Source organism: Salvia splendens, chromosome 21 (assembly GCF_004379255.2).
Source record: "Salvia splendens isolate huo1 chromosome 21, SspV2, whole genome shotgun sequence".
Taxonomy (NCBI): domain Eukaryota; kingdom Viridiplantae; phylum Streptophyta; class Magnoliopsida; order Lamiales; family Lamiaceae; genus Salvia; species Salvia splendens.
The window spans coordinates 16,722,289-16,734,262 of record NC_056052.1 but is presented as its reverse complement, the minus strand read 5'-3'; the positions used below and the strand labels follow the sequence as shown (position 1 = coordinate 16,734,262).

General features: G+C 44.3%; 1 pseudogene; it reads left to right on the top strand.

The window, feature by feature from the left end:
• The first annotated feature begins 477 nt into the window (after positions 1-477).
• On the top strand, positions 478-10,655 carry LOC121783782 (annotated as a pseudogene).
• The last annotated feature ends 1,319 nt before the right edge of the window (positions 10,656-11,974 follow it).

The following is an 11,974-nucleotide window of genomic DNA, read 5'->3' as shown; positions in this document are numbered from 1 at the left end:
AGATAAGAAAGAAGGGAATTCCATTAATTCATCATTCATAGCCTAATACAATAGAATGACACAGCTTATATAGCTGTACATATGAGCTAACAACACGGTGTAACCGTCTAACTAACTCCACTCCACGTGTACATTTATTGAGTTCCTTTTCATGCACCACCGTGTTGTCTCGGAGTTTGGTCCCCGCCGCGGCTGCTACTCGCCATCAGCAGACGATTCGTAGGCAGCGGCTGTATATATAGTTGGTATATATAGACATTTTGTGTATGTGTTGGTAGATTGAGTCTATGACTATAGCAAGACTGCAGTTATTTGTCTTGAAGATTGTAGTACACCTATTATTCAACTCAATTCCTCCATTCTCTCCTTTATAGTAAATTTTGGCATTAGATATGTATAGATTATATTGAGAAATGTGGGATGGAAGTCATGTTACTGCTACCAGGTTTTGATTGTTAATCCTTTATAATAACTGGGATGGGCTTGACACATTGTATGAAGCGTCCAGTTGAAATTCTATACAAAAGGCTGGTTAGGCCGGTCAGCCATGGCCATGCTTAGGAGTCTTATTTACAAGAAATGCAAATTATTCCAAATGTATCAATAGCTTTGGAATACTCTTCACTCGGAATTACTCATCCTCGTCTGAACAAGTTAACTGAGGGAAAGAACAAGTGCTCCGATGAAGGAAGTCAAATCTGCTCTTGTAGCTTCCGACTGGGACATTGGTGAGCCACAAATGTACTTCTCTCTCTTGTTTTCAATTAGTACTTATGTATGCATTATTTATGGTGGGTTACTCCAGAGGCTGCACAGAATGAGTTAAGGAAAAGAGGGGTTGCTCTTGCATCAAAGAAATCTTCTCGAACTGCTGCCGAGGGTTTTCTTGCTTTGGCTCAGGATGAAAAGAAGACGATTCTTGTTGAACTCAACTGTGAAACAGACTTTGTTGCCTGGAATCAAATATTTCAGCATTTGGTAAGTATGGGATTTCAACTACTCTATTTTATCATTAGCTTCATGACTTCATTATTAACCCATCACTACTATAATTTGGATAGTACTTTTTGATTAAGTAAAATACTGCTAAGCATAAAAAAAATCATACTCTTTGAGGATCTATTTTTCCAAGATTAAGTTTCATTTATAATTAGAGTTGTGTTCCGTTCGTTTTGCTAGATCTGTACACTAATATGTCTTTCATGCAAACTATGATTTTTTAAAGCCTTATGCTTGGCAAAATCTGCTTTAGTGATCGAAGGTTCTTCACAAGCATCTGCAGCTATTCCTATTCCAGTCAGTCCCGAGTCTCTGGAGGTGAGTTACTTTCTTAGGAATTAATAGAGAAGACCACACATTTTTTTACTAGTAATGATGCTACAATTTGTTTCCCCATTGTGCTTCGTTCTAATGTCAATATTTTTCTAAAATTCTTGCGGAGATCTCACAAAATGTCTTATTGTACTGATTTATTACACAGGCTTGATTAAAGTCCATGATTCATATTATATTTCTTTTACAGGATTTAAAGATAAACTTTGACCATCCTAAGCTAACCGGAGAGAAAACAGTACAAAATGCAATTAGAGCATCTCTAATGGCGGCGTCAGCGTAGGCACGCCGATTTTTCGCGGACGCCGGTGCTGACGCCTAACCATTGCAGCCGGCGTCAGCGAAACCGGCGTCAAAATCGGCGCGCCTACGCCGATTCTTGGACTCACGCCGATTCTGACGCCGACTCTCACGGCGCCATTGTAGGCCTCGAATCGGCGTCAGACCGGCGTCATAATTTTATTTTTTTTTTAAATTTTTCGAAACACTATATATACTCGCTTTGGACGTCATTTTCGTTTGCACCACTTGTATTAACGAGTACTCTCTCTATCTTAATTTCTGTACAAGATCAACAACGAGAATGGAGAACAACTACGAAGGTACTCCAGTGACAACCGGGTCTCAGACTCCCCCGGCTCTCGTGGGAGGTGGTTGGCCTCCGATGACCGGGTATTACAACATGTACCCGTGGCAGCAGATGATGCCACCGATGGTCGCCGGGGGAAGTTTGCCGGCTTGGCAGGGGTACCGCCGATGCAACCCCCTATGCAGATGATACCGGGGTGGGCACTCGGGATGCAGCCACCGGCGCAGCAGATGATGCCACCGCCGCAGGGGACGCCCGGGGGGAAAACGTCTATTGGCCGGCTTTTGATTTTTCCACCGGTTCTTTGCACACATCGACCCCAACGGATGTACAGTACACGCCGTTTGAGAGCTTTTCCTTAGAGGAGTTGGGCTTTGATATTAACGAGGTTCCGAAAACCCCCATTCCAAGCCGGGGAGTAGGGCGGGGTCCGAGCGCTCCTAAGAAGAAGGGCAAGGCCAAGAAGGTCGGCGAGTCGTCGCAGCCGGTTGAGGATAGCGGGGTCCGGAGGAAGTGGACGGACGCGGAGAACGTTGCGTTGGCCAAGGCGTGGGTGAGTGTCTGCGACGATGATCCTCTCGTTTCTAACAACCAGAGGATCGTCTACTTGTGGGCCAAGGTAGCCGCAGCCTACAGGGCATTTTGCCCTAAAGGGAGACTGCGCACAGGGGGAGGAGGGCCGGAAATGCTGGGACCGAATGAGGTCTGCCGTCTCTCGATTTTCGGGTTTGTACGCCAACGCCCTCCGCATGCGGACCAGTGGCCAAACAGAGGAGGACTGCAGGAGGATTGGGAGAGAGCCTACCCGGTTCCCGGGAAGTACTACGACTTCACCTACTGGACCTCCTACCTTGTGCTCCACGAGTCGGAGAAATTCCGGGCAGGTGTCGAGGTTGGCTGGCCGAAGAAGCAGAAACTAAACTATACCGGTGAGTATAGCGGCAGCAGCAGTGGTTCCCACGACCTCCCCGAGACGGCCCAGGAGCTCCCGACCCCTCGTTCGTTCGGTCGCTGACCTCGCCCGGTTGGCCAAAGGCGGGCGCAACGGGAAGCGAGGGGGGCACCCCGAGTTCCCAGGAGGTCCAGTCGGCATCCCCCCTCGGCAGGTCCATCGATGAGCTCAAATTCTTCGCGCGTCAACAAACGCGCGCTCAAATGGTGAAGACCTTAGCCGACTTCCGGACGGCAGTGGACCCCGAGGAGAAGACTTATCTTCGCGTATTGCTCCGGAGCATGCGTGAAGAATTGGAGGGGTTTCAGAGGGATACCGGCGGGAGTAGCGGCGGCGTTGGGGGCGACGGAGGCGGCGACGAAGGGTTGGGCGACGACGGCGGCGAGGAGTGATTTTTTATGTATTTTTTTTATACTTTTTAATTTTTGTATTTTTTTAAATTAATGTACTTTTTTATAAATTATTGTACTTTTTTATAAATTTTAATATTATTATTCAATTTTCCTATATTTGTCTCGTAAATTAAATTCCGTATGTTGCTACGATTGTAAATTAAATTATATAATTGTTATTAGTGATGTGGATAGGCTATGGGAGGGCTATTGCATGGCCAGTTGCATGTCCAGATGATGTGGCAGTGGGAAGGCTATGGGAGGGCTATTGCATGGCCAGAACCATTGGAGATGCTCTTACGGAGGTGGCTGTCATGACGGGTCAAACTTGGAGGAGGTTTTGCAATATCTGCACCTTCATATGGTGTCCTGTCTACATATCTTCATACAAGTCCCATGACAGGTAACTAGCTTTCTATTTTGTTATAAAGGTCTAATGGAGTTTCTATGTCAGTAGACTCACTACTAATATTACTTCAAAAGTTCAGGTATAGGACACATTGCTGGACTTTTATCTCTTGAGGTAGAGGATAAGGATGCTCCTTTGGATGTTGTCCAGCGTGTTGGATCACAAATAGCAATTGCTGCAAAACCATTGTTCCTGTCAAAAGAAGATGTTACTTCTGATGCACTTGGCAATGAGCGTGATACTCTTAGGTCTCAGGTACCTTTTTGGATATTTTCTTACCTTTTACCTTCTATATATGGTTAACGGCAAGTATTCATGATGTCCATAAGGATCTGAGTGTGTGTGTGGACTGGATGGTCTAGATTTGTCCATATTTCAGTATTGGAAGTAAATATATATCTCTATCTTGTGCAGGCAGAGAAAACCGGGAAGTCTCAGATGGCTATAGATAAAATGGTTGAAGGTCGCCTAAGAAAGTATTATGAGGAAGTAGTTCTCTTGGAGCATAAGTTTATCGTTGACGATTGAGTAAACATAACGGTGAGTTAGCATCTTTATATGCTAATTTTCTTTGGCTTGTAATATAGCCTCAATTCCCACATGCTTTAAGTAATTCAAAGTGATTCTTCTAAATCTAATGGAAGATGGAAGGGTTGCAAATAAGTAGTTTTGCCTTCATCTGTTTGAACCTAAACCTTCAAAATTAAGAAGCATTGATTTGCAAGTCAGATCAGCAACAACTTCTTGCAGAATCTCTCTTCGAATAACAAGAGTTGGCTTGGAAGCAATTATAATTACAACTTCTCACATAACACTTCTTTTAAGTTACATTACCAGTGGTTGTGTGGGGCGCAGATTGATTTTATGGGACTATGTTTGAAATGCTACGGATCATTGATATATGTGAAGAACGAACCTACGGTTGTGATGATCGAAATGCAAATTAATGAAATGACAACATGCAAGGAAGAACACAAGCGAATTACGTGGTTCGGCGTAAGCCTACATCCACGGGCAGAATCTGGTGTGTTTCTTTATTGATCACTCGAGAAATTACAAACATAAGAGCACTCAAAACTCTCAAGAATTTACAAGATGGAAAACCCTCAACTCGCCCGAAAACTTCTTGCTTCGAGAGCTAAAAACGCACAGCTGAAAGATAACACTTCCTCTCTTGAATTCTCTCTCTATCACTTTTGATTTCTGTTGTTGTTTTTTCTGGAATGAATCGCAACTCCCTTAAGAAGTATCGATCAAGAAAACCGCCGAACAGCTTCCTTTGCCGAACAGCTTCCTTTGCCGAACAGCTTCCTTTTGCCGAACAGCTTCCTTTTGCCGAACAGCTTCCTTTGCCGAAAAACGGTTATAACCGTTTCCAACGGCTAGTTCCTGTTTTGGTTCCCAACGGCTATTTCCTGACTTGATTCTTCCACCAGCTCAATCCGATCTTGATGAGCTCAAACACTAACAAATCCTCCACCTTTGAGCAATCTAAGATCCATCACTACCAGTTCCACCTTCCTTCCCATACTTACAAATTTCGGACCACCCCAACCAAATCCAAGCAATGTCGGAACTTGGATCTTGGTAGGGCTTTAGTAAGTGCATCAGCCGCATTGTGCTCGGTGCTGACCTTCTCAATCTTCACCGCACCCTTCTCAACCTCATCTCGAATGAAATGCAGCCTCACGTCTATATGTTTGCTGCGTTCATGATATGTCTGATGTTTCGAGAGACAAATCGCGCTATTGTTGTCGCACTTGATCACAACATTCTCTTGCTTCACCCCAAAATCACCAACTATACCCCTAAGCCAGAAGCTTTCCTTTACTGCCTCAGCAAGAGCTATATACTCTGCCTCCGTCGTCGATAGAGCCACCACGGATTGGAGATTAGACTTCCAGCTCACCGCGGAGCCGAACAAGGTAAATATGTACCCAGATTGTGAGCGCCTATTATCAAGGTTAGCTGCATAATCTGAATCGCAAAACCCAATAATGCTATCCTTATCTCCTTCATTCTCTGATTTGAACATTATTCCCAGATCACTACTTCCTTTGAGATACTTGAGAATCCCTTTCAAAGCCAACCAGTGCTCTCTTCCCGGACAGGACATGTATCTGCTCACCACGCTTACCGCATGAGAAATATCAGGCCTTGTGCATATCATCATATACATCACACTCCCAACTATGTTGGAATAAGGTATCTGGCTCATCTCTCTTTCTTCTTGCTGATTTCTGGGACATTGTGATTTGGACAGCTTAGTCTGTTGTGATAGTGGAACTGAGGTTGCTCTACTCTTGTCAATCTGATATTTGTGCAGTACTTTCTGAATGTAGCCTTCTTGGGACAACCACAACACCCTCTTATCTGCATTTCTGAATATATCCATTCCCAAAATCTTGCTAGCACTCCCCAGATCCTTGATTTCAAATCCCTTTTTCAATAAGGCTTTCACCCTATCTAGCTCCTGTCTATCTGGTCCAGCAAGCAAGATGTCGTCTACATATAATAGCAAATACACAGCAGGTCCCTCAGACTTTGATTTGAAGTAGACACAACTATCATATCTGGAATTTGTAAATCCCATACTCTGCATATGTTCATCAAACTTGATATGCCATTGTCTACTTGCTTGCTTCAAACCGTATAGACTTTTCTTTAGTAGACAAACCTTATCTTCACTCCCATGTATCACAAATCCCTCTGGCTGATTCATGTATATAGTTTCCTCAAGCTCTCCATGAAGAAAGGCTGTCTTCACATCAAGTTGGTCCAAAAACCAACTTCTTTGAGCAACTATAGCTAGCAAAATTCTGATTGAGGCATGCTTTACCACTGGAGAAAATACTTCATTATAGTCTATTCCCTCCTCTTGTGTGAACCCCCGAGCTACAAGCCTAGCCTTGAACCTAATCTTGTTCCCAACCTCCAACTTTTTCTTGTATATCCACTTACAACTCACTGGTTTTTGTGTGGAAGGTCTCTTCACAAGCACCCATGTCTTGTTCTTGATCAGGGACTGTATTTCATCTATCATAGCCTCCATCCACTGCTTGCTCTCCTTAGAACTCATAGCTTCCTTGAAGCTTGAAGGCTCTGCATACTCTATGTTTTCTGCAACACATAGTGCATATAGCAAGTATTCTTCTTCACTGTATCTTGTAGATGGTTTAGGGATTCTTCTGACCCTATCTCTGGCTAGAACATAGTCACCCAAATCCTGCTGCTCTTCTTCAGGGTTCAAGACATCAGCATCTGCTTCTTCTTGTTCACTATGATTTCCCATCTGCTGTTCAGGCTCAGCAATTCTATCTGCTCCAGAAACCTCCACCTGAACTGATTCCTCAGCCTCCTCAGGTTCTGGAACACCCATCTCCACCATCCTCTCAGGCTCTGGTTCTTTCTCAGAATGAGATGGCCTCTGGCTCTCTTGAGCCCTTTCCAGAAATGGCATCCTACTTTCTTCAAATTGCACATCTCTAGAGATAATAACTTTCTGATTTCCTGGCTCTATGCACCACAGTCTGTAGCCCTTCACTCCCTTTTGGTATCCAATCATCACACATCTCAAGGCCCTTGGCTCCAACTTACTTTGCCTGATGTGTGCATAAGCCATACAACCAAAAATCTTCATATTCGAATAATCCATGGCCTTTCCATACCATCTCTGATCAGGAGTGTCAAAAGCTATAGCTGAAGAAGGACTTCTATTGATGAGAACTGCTGCCATACTCACAGCCTCACCCCAGAATCTCTTAGCCATTCCAGAGCCAAAGAGCATACATCTAACTCGCTCTAGGATGGTTCTATTCATGCGCTCAGCAACTCCATTCTGTTGGGGATTAGATGGAGATGTCCTATGCCTCTTCATACCTTTCTGCTTGCAGAAAGAATCAAACTCCCCACTCAGAAATTCCAGCCCATTATCAGTTCTTAAACACTTCAAAGAACACCCTTTCTCCACCTCCACTTCCCTACACCACTCCTTGAATTTCATGAATGTCTCTGACTTTTCCTTCAAGATAAACACCCATAATTTTCTAGAAAAATCATCAATAATGGATAGAAAGTATCTACCTCCACCCAATGAAGCTGGTGTAGCTGGGCCCCACAAGTCACTGTGGGCATAGTCTAGTGGTGACTTTGAGCTGTGAATTCCTCTTCCATAGGGCAGTTTCTTACTCTTTCCGAGCACACATTGCTCACACAAACCCAACTGCTCATTGGGATTTTCCAGCTTAATCAGCTTCTTCTTGGCCAATTCTTTAATTCCAGTTTCTCCCAAGTGTCCGAGTCTGAGATGCCACATTCTTAAGTCTAATACCTGCACCAGATTCACAGATCCAGTAACCACACTTGCCTTTAGATAGTATAGGCTTCTCTTTCTCTCAGCCATCATAACAACATCACCATTCTTGACGATGTTCATAATCCCATCAGATAATATGCAATTATATCCTGCTGCATCCAACACTCCAATAGAGATCAAATTCCTCTTAATCTCTGGAATAAACCTCACACCAGTGAGTAACCTGATGGAGCCATCATGAAGTCTAAGCCTGATGGACCCAACTCCTCTGATTCTGCATATCTGGTCATTTCCTAACAAAACTGATCCAGCTGCATTCTTGATTTCCTCAAAATGACTTCTAGTTGGACACATGTGGAAGCTACATCCAGAATCCATGATCCATGGAAGTTCTTCCATGTCCTCAGTCACACACAGAGCCTCCGGGACCACCAACTCTTCTGCAATATCAGCATTGTTCTTGCCATTCTCTTCCTCGGCCTGCTTCTTCTTCCAAACCCAACAATTCTTCTTTATGTGGCCTGGTTTCTTGCAGTGATGGCATGATCTGGTCTCTTTCCAGTCAGCTGTCTTGTTTTTCCATGGCTTCTTCTGTGACTTTCTTTTCACATTCTTCTTGTGATCAGCAACACTCAGACTCTCAGACACCATTTCAGTGGACTTTGGATTAGATTTCTGGATTTCCTTGAGCTTTAGAGCAGAGTACACCTCTTCATATCCAATCTTGGACTCTCTACCAAGAAGTATAGCATCCTTGAAATGCTCATAACTTGGTGGCAAGGAATTCAACAACATCAGAGCCTTGTCCTCATCTTTAATCTCTTCATCAATGTTCTCAAGATCATCGATGCATTTCCCAAATTCTTCGAGCTGTTCCAACACACCTTTTCCATCAACAATCTTGAAAGTGAGAAGTTTCTGCTTCAGGTGCAGCCGATTTGCCAAGGATTTGGCCATGTATAATGACTCCAACTTGGACCAAACTCCAGCCGCTGTCTCCTCCTTTGAAACTTCTCTGAGGACTCTGTCATTGATGTTGAGTATCAAGGTACTATATGCCTTGTACTCTCTGTCTTGAGCCTTTGCCTTCTCCTTTTCATCAGGCTCGGGCTTCTCCTCCTCATTACTGCCTCCACCATTTAGGGTTTCCCATAAACCCTGTTGCATCAAGATTGCTTTCATCTTCAGCCTCCATAGGCCAAAATCATTTCGGCCTGTGAACTTTTCAACATCAAACCTTGCTGCAGCCATTATTCAAACAGGTTGAGCGCCTTCTTGAGGAAAAAAAAAACAAAGAAAGAACTCCCAAAACTTTATGCCTTCTCGATCAATTCAGTGGACGAATTTCCCACAGACGGCGCCACGTTGTGAAGAACGAACCTACGGTTGTGATGATCGAAATGCAAATTAATGAAATGACAACATGCAAGGAAGAACACAAGCGAATTACGTGGTTCGGCGTAAGCCTACATCCACGGGCAGAATCTGGTGTGTTTCTTTATTGATCACTCGAGAAATTACAAACATAAGAGCACTCAAAACTCTCAAGAATTTACAAGATGGAAAACCCTCAACTCGCCCGAAAACTTCTTGCTTCGAGAGCTAAAAACGCACAGCTGAAAGATAACACTTCCTCTCTTGAATTCTCTCTCTATCACTTTTGATTTCTGTTGTTGTTTTTTCTGGAATGAATCGCAACTCCCTTAAGAAGTATCGATCAAGAAAACCGCCGAACAGCTTCCTTTGCCGAACAGCTTCCTTTGCCGAACAGCTTCCTTTTGCCGAACAGCTTCCTTTTGCCGAACAGCTTCCTTTGCCGAAAAACGGTTATAACCGTTTCCAACGGCTAGTTCCTGTTTTGGTTCCCAACGGCTATTTCCTGACTTGATTCTTCCACCAGCTCAATCCGATCTTGATGAGCTCAAACACTAACAATATATATAAACTACCCTACTTTGCAGAAAGTGTTGGCAAATATGTCCCAGGAAGTAGGAACCACGATGAAAATCAGGAACTTTCTCAGAGTTGAAGTTGGTGAAGTGGCTAAAAGGTAACTTCTATCTACATTTATATTTTTTATTTTCTTATTAAATGAACATAAATTTCATGGCCACGTCACGGTGTACTCGAATTCAAGCCTTTTGGCTTCGAGTGTTAACCACTGTCTCTTACTTCATAAACATGGATAAAGTAGTAAATAAGCGTTTGATTCTTGGTCTGCTGTAAGGCATTGCATGTATTATCACAATCTTCATAAGCTAATTATTGATGCACTCCATTCTTTTATCATGTATCCTTCTAGTTCCCTTTGTTCATTGTCCTCTTAGTCTCCTTTCCTCACCACCTCTAAATGCAAGCACACTTCCTCCTCCATCATCTTCGTACTTGCAGCGAGAGTTGCCTGTAGCGTAGAGCAGCAAGGATCCGAGGGTGTCATATAAATGAAAGGCGTATTTGCACTGTTACACAATTCTTGTATCAGTATCCTATCCAAACAGAGGATTAACCGTTCACGCTTCTCCAACTTATATTTCAATGCATCTATAAAAGACAGGAAACATAGTCGAACTTCTTGGCTGCTTTTTTATTCCTGCAATTTTGATTGGCTTTCTTCGTGCAGGCTCGAAGCTGCCAGCGGAATAGAGCCTGTGTCTCAGACTGCTTAGAGACTAAGCAAACCCCTCCTCGATAACTTCACGTTTATCAGTGTGAAGAGGTTTCTATGCTGAGTCTTTGACATTGAGAATACAAGGACTTTTTTTTATGTATGAATTAATGCCTATGGGTTTCTAGGTGAGTCGTCTTTGACACTGAGATAGTTAGAAGTAGAATAATCACTGTTTTTCTATTTGCATTTTCATCTGGCAATATGATACGATCCCCGATCAACCACAACACAACGCGCCAGCTATGGCACGACCGGAGGCAGCGGAGGCAGCGATGACTAGGACAGAACGGCCTGAAGTTCCGGAGCAGGGATCGATCGCAACGACCAGGCCGAAGAGGACAGTGAAGCCGCCGGAGAGGCTCGGCGACTTCGTGAAGAAGTGATCGTGTGGGAGCAGAGTCGTCTACTATTTGCTGTTTTATTTCTTTTATTTCCTTTATTATTTCTTTAAGAATATTCGCATTTATTTATTATTTTATTTCCGTTGAGTCGAGCGTAATTATAAGCTCCGTTTCAGGTTTTCTTTGTTGATTCTTTCCCGAGATGGGTCTTCAACTACAGGGCAGTTCGGTACAGCAGCGGGTCGCTCCGGTCCGCGTTTCACTTGGGGAGAAGGCGGAGCGTTCACGCCTTGGGTTATGTTGGCATTGCCCGGAGAAGTGGGTGATGGGGCATGTGTGTAAGCAGCGGCTCTTGTGTTACGCAGATGAGGAGGATGTGTTGGAGGAGCCGGAGGTGGAAAACGGTGAGCCCGAGGAGATTGAGACACTTGATGTTGCGCATATTCACTCCTTGAGGGAGGGCCGCCGGTCCAGACCTTTGCGGGTGTGTGGCCTAATCCAGGGGCGCGAGGTCAGCATTCTCATCGACACGGGAAGTGATCGGAATTTGCTCCACCCTCGAGTCGCGGAGAAGTTACATCTACCGTTGTCCCCAATTCGGCCATTTAAGGTGTTTGTGGGAAATGGTGAGGCTCTCCACTGTACACATGTTGCGAAGCGTACGGAGTTAGCAATTCAGGGCTCGGTTTTTTGGGTGTATCTTCATATCCTACCCGTCCACGGTCCCGATGTGGTGCTTGGGATGGATTGGTTGGAGTCCTTGGGAAAGGTCACCACGGATTTCGCAGGCAAAACCTTGGAGTTTCGTCACGAGGGGAAGGTTGTATCGTTGCAAGGCATTCTACCTCCACCCCGCCAGATTAATCTCCATTCGTTGGCCTCGTGGCTGCCTTCACAGGACACATTGGAATTTTATGAGGTGCTGATAATGCAGCCGGAACAGGACCCCTCGGCTACCACCGTCTCGGATGAGTTT